This window comes from Mandrillus leucophaeus, unplaced genomic scaffold (assembly GCF_000951045.1).
Source record: "Mandrillus leucophaeus isolate KB7577 unplaced genomic scaffold, Mleu.le_1.0 Scaffold147, whole genome shotgun sequence".
In the NCBI taxonomy this organism is placed as follows: Eukaryota; Metazoa; Chordata; class Mammalia; order Primates; family Cercopithecidae; genus Mandrillus; species Mandrillus leucophaeus.
Window position 1 is genome coordinate 3,722,278 of NW_012101443.1, and position 5,870 is coordinate 3,728,147.

The following is a 5,870-nucleotide window of genomic DNA, read 5'->3' on the forward strand; positions in this document are numbered from 1 at the left end:
GTGGCACGCACCTGTAGTCCCAGCTACTCGGAGGCTGAGCCAGGAGAATCACTTGAACCTGGGAGGCAGAGGTTGCAGTGAGCAGAGATGGCGCCCCTGCACTCCAGCCTGGGTGACAGAGTGAGACTCCGTCTCAAAAAATAATAATAATAAATAAATAAATAAAAAATTCTGATCCCTGAATGCTCTGGGAGACTGACTTGAGTAGAATGAAACTCCAATCTCCCACACAGCCAGCTCTGCGTCAATTACTCTTTCTCTATTGCAATTCCCCTGTCTTTATAAATTGGCTCTGTCTAGACTGCCAGCAGAGTAAACCCATTGGGTGGTTACAGGAATAAGGAAGAGTTCTGAGTTCCAGTGTACCTCCATTATTTTCTGGGCTTGTATAACTGAACATGTCCATTAACATCTCCAGATCTTACCCGTAAAAGGAGAATAACATTTGTCCAACATTCTGACTCAGGGAAGTTGTGTAAACAACCTCAAAGAGCCAATCCTTCAAGATGGATCCCAACTGGCTAACTAGGACTAACTTAAAATAGAACCAAACCTTCCTTTTACACCGAAATCTGTGGCTCTCAGGTTTGCAAACTGTTTATTGGGATAGTCTCTCTCCTCTAAATTCCTTTTCAGAAAACTTTTCGTTTACATAAGGATAAAGAAAACAAGAGGATATGAAAGCAATTTGTATAATGCACTTATGAAAAGAGCTACAACCATAATGCTCTCAGAGTTTACAGGAGGGAATGGCCACTTTTAATAGGGGTCATCGGAGAAGGTTTAGTGAAGACTTAGCCATTGAGATGAGGTAATGAACAATGGGTAAGATTTTTTTAGATGGAAGAGAGGAAATGCCAGACATTTCAACTGGAAACAAATGGAAGGAAATGAAAAATGGTGATTCACAGGACTGGGTAAAAATTACTCCAGGACTCTTCAGAGAAATAATCTCATTACAGAAATTAATTTTTGTTAGAGAGATCCACAACTATGAAGGACACTAGTAACCTAAGCAAATGAATTGGATCAAGGCCTACAGGTCATTCTTCCATTCATTTATTTATTCAATAAATATTTATTGAGTATCTGTTAGGTATGAGGAACTATGCTAGGCATTGGACCTATAGAGTCAAACATACAAATAAGGTCTCTGATTCCTTGGAGTTTGGAGTACCCTAGCCGCTGGGCCCTAGCAGTAGCAGGCTGCTGGCCCGGAACAAATGAACAATTAGAGCAAGACCCAGGTTAGCTTCAGCTCCTGTTAGGGCAGCTACTGCTCCTGCTCAGGAACTGGAGAGAAGCTTTCAGAGCAGAAGCCAGGAAAACGGGGAATAGTAGAAGTGGGAAGAGGAGAATATAGCAAGGTGGAGGTGAGGTGGACTCAGCAGGGTTGCATCTCAGCTCAGACCCCAAACTATTGAGAGCAGATGGCTGACTGCTTGTAAACTTGACTGACCTAATTCCACCGCTGCCTCAGGTATCCACTTCTGCAGATGTAGCCAATTTTAAAGAAAAATTTCATCCACAAAGATTACTCAGTTCCCAGCCCTTGGTTCTTTGGTAAATTCACCCTCCTCAGGAAAGAAAGGATGGAAAAAAGGGCAATGAAGTCCTTTCCTCTTCCCAACAAGGATCTCTTCCTGATTTAGCTGAACTCAATTTTCTGGCTTCTTGAGAACAAAGAAAAATATTTTTGTGAAACCCAAAAGGGAGGGCACATTAAATTTTCATTGGCCTACTTTTATTAGTTATGCCACTTCAAAGACAGATTACATTATGTTCAGTAGACTTTGTAAAAGAAAGGCAGATTGCATTGGTAGTATGTCTTCGAAACATCTCAGTGGAAAATGTTCTAAAAATTTATTGTTTGAAAGGACTTTTGACAAAGACAACTGACTTCTCAGTGCCTCAGTTTCCTCATTAGTAAAGTAGGTGATAATAGCACTCCCTTGTGCGAATTAAATGAGTTCACTTTTGTAAAGCTCTTAGAACAGTGCTTCATACCTAGTAACTTCTACAAAATTGTTAGTTACTATTTTCTTTGTATTACCTCTTTCACCGATTTATTTCTTCGTGTATTTTCTCTCACTAGCTCTGCCTCCTTCCCCCAGCTATTGTGTTGACCCCCAACCATTGTCTTGTCTTCAAAATTACAAAATTGGACTAACATTGCATAGTGATAAAATATAATTGTGGGAGAGGAAATAGTTGTTTTTATGAAAATGAAATTAAATGCCTTGGAAAGATTTAATAAAACAAGTTATTTTTAAAAAGCTGTTGAATAGTGAGCATGAGAAGAGAATCACAATAACTGACTATGATTCTATACTGCTTGCTTTTAAAATGTCTTGCTCCATCTTCGTTCTAAACAAACTCAAGTTATGAATCACAGAGGATGGATTATCAGTGTGGAAGAAATCCAAGGCAGAACTGAACCAGAGGACCCACATTCAAATAAAAGGCCTTGGCCCTGCAGCCCTGCAGATATACATAGAGTACATGAATAGATATACAATATGTCTGTTGTGACACTAAAATTTCATGTGGGTGGGTAGAGGGAGTGTTATTAGGGAAAAAGTCAAAAAAAGCTTTTGGGTGGAGATAATGAAGAAAAAAAGGTTGAGAAACAGTGATGTATATATGATATAAAAGAAAAAAAAAATGGTTAAAGTGGTCAGGCATGGTGGCTCATGCCTGTAATCTCAGCACTTTGGGAGGCTGAGGCAGGCGGATCATCTGAGGTCAAGGGTTCGAGACCAACCTGGCCAACATGATGAAACCCCATCTCTACTAAAAATACAAAAATTACTGGCCGGGCATGGTGGCTCACACCTGTAATTCCAGCACTTTGGGAGGCTGAGGCGGGTGGATCATGAGGTCAGGAGTTCAAGACCAGCCTGGCCAAGATGGTGAAACCCCATCTCTACTAAAAATACAAAAAATTAGCCACGCATGGTGGCAGACTCCTGTAATCCCAGATACTCAGGAGGCTGAGGCAGAGAATGGCTTGAACCCGGGAGGTGGAAGTTGCAGTGAGCCGAGATCATGCCACTGCACTCCAGCCTGGGCAACAGAGCAAGACTCCATCTAAAAAAAAAAAAATTAGCTGTGTGTGGTGATGGGTGCCTGTAATCCCAGCCTCTCGGGAGGCTGAGTCAGGAGAATTGCTTGAACCCAGGAGGCAGAGGTTGCAGGGAGCCAAGATCGCGCCATTGCACTCCAGCCTGGGTGACAAGAGTGAAACTCCGTCTCAAAAAAAAAAAAAAAGGTTAAAATATGTATATTGTTGTGATCTCAGATTTTAATTGGTTTTTCAATTAACCCACCAACCACTATCCTGGTCTGGTCAGAAAAGAGACTGGCTTTACTGTATGACAAAGTGCAGTGGGCACCAAACACAGGCCTGAAATGTTCATAGAAGGAGTCGGAGAAGTCAGCATCAAGATGACAATGGGAGGATGAAAACAAATTTGCTGAACTGATAAATATGAGGCAGACTGGGGGAAACAAGGTGTGAGAAAGCCTTGTATATAAACAATACTAAAGTCATTCAGTTTTGCTAAAGTTTAAAGTATAAAGAAGAGACTGAAGATGGATGAGGGTGGACAAATAACCAGACAAAGGCCAAGTATTGAACAGCTTTATATAATAAGCAGAGGCATTTAGATTTTATCTCATAGGTGAAAGCAGGACATCAAAAACTGTTGAATCTGGCGGTGACAGGATCAGATCTACATACTAAGAAGATCATTGTGGCGGCAATGTAGTGATAGGCCAAAGCAAAAGGAGGGAGATCAGCTAAAAAGTTATTGCAATAGTCTAAGAGATGCTGAGCCCTAAACTACAGCACTGGCAGAAAATATGGCAAGGAGGAGTACAGTGACTTTGACTGGATTCTTCCCCATGTTTAATCCCTCTTGGCCCCACCTACCATGGACCCATCCGTTGACTTTGTTCCCTATTCTCAGGGTAGCCCCTGATTGACCTAAGCCAACCAATACATCCCATCACTCTAGCCATGATGTCTGTTTCATGCATGGACACCTTGCCCTTCTGGGACATTGGGATTATAGGAAAGGTTGGTTATTTCTGGGACAGCAGCTTCTCTCTTTAGCTGGACATGAACAGAGAAGCGTGAAGCACTAATTGTGGTTGGCAGTCATTTGACAACCATAAACTACGGTGACCATTTAATTTATCATCCAAAACGAGGTCACATTTGAAAGAAAGATAGTGCTATAAATAATTATGTTAGGACAATAGATGTAACTGAGACTGTCTAGCAAACCAGGATATATGGTCCCTATACCATGAGAAGAGATGGCCTTAGGATAAAGCAAACACCACTGAAAGCCATGAGGAAATTAAAAAGAAACTGAGTCCTTGATGATATTGTTGACTATATGAAGCTTCACTTGATGGCTACCCCGTTTCTAAACTTTTTAGTTATGAGAGTAAAAATTTCCTTTATTATAATTTTTTAATTGTGCATTTAAAATTGCAAGCATTGAAGAAGTAGAAAGAATAGTATAATGAACTCTCATATCTCCCAAAACCAGTTTCAACTATTTTCAAGATTCTGCCACAATTCTTCATTTATTTTCCTTTTTCCGATTCATTATTTAAAACGCATCAAGAAATTTCACTCTGGACATTTCAGTGTGCATTCCTCCCAAATATGGACATCTTCTGACATAGCTGCACCATTGGGACATCTAACAAAAATTACTGATCACCTTTTGTGTCATCTAATATCCAAGTTTCATTGTTACAGAAAACTTTTAAATAGCTAGTTTGTTCACCTCAGATCCAAACAAAGTCCACACATAGCAGTAAATGGTTGCTATAGTTTGAATGTCCCCTTCAAAACTCATGTTGAAACTTAATACTGAATGCAGCAGTGTTGGGAGTTGATGTCTAATAGGAGGTGTTTAGGTAATGAGGGCTTCCTCATAAGTGGAGTAATGCCATTATCATGGGATAGGGTTAGTTGCTACTAGAGTGAGTTGTTATAAAGCAAGCTTGGCCCCTCCTGCTTTTATCTTTTGCACGTGCTTAGTTGCCCTTCCACTTTTCCACAGTGGGATGATGCAGCCCAAAGGCCCTCACCAGACACCAGCACCATATGCCCTTCAACTCCCCAACTTCCAGAACTGTAAGAAATGAAGTTCTCTTCTTTACAAATTACCCAGTCCGTAGTATTCTTTTATAGCAACAAAAACTAGATGAAGACAATCATTATGTCATATTAGTCCTATCTTATTTTAAAAATTCCCTTTCTCCACCTTTTTAAATATATTAACTTGTTGAGAAAATCATTGCCTTATTTTAAAGCCAAGTTTTAGTTGGATTTTCTGTATTTGCAACCACAGCATTCTAACTGATCCAAGGAGTGAAACTGATGATAAAGGGATAGAGTCAAGATGATTTGGGATTGAACAAATAGGAGAGATAAGGGAAAGGGAGGATCCAAGGTGATTGTTAGATTTATTTCATTGGCAACTACCAAGCTAGGAAAAATATACAGAGTAAGAAAAGAAAGTGAAGATTACACTCTAAAGACACCGAGACTCAAGGAATAGACAGTGGAAGGAGAGGGGAGGAGGTGACAGAAACTTTAGATAAAAAACGAAAAGATAGAAGAAGTCAGGAAAGAGTGGGGTCATGGAAACAAAGTAAGTTTTAAAAAAACAAAATAGAGCCGGCATGGTGGCTCACGCCTGTAATCCCAGCACTTTGGGAGGCTGAGGCAGGCGGATCATGAGATCAGGAGTTTGAGATCAGCCTGACCAACATGGTGAAACCCCATCTCTACTAAAAATACAAAAATTGGCCGCTGCACTCCAACCTGGGTGACAGAGTGAGAC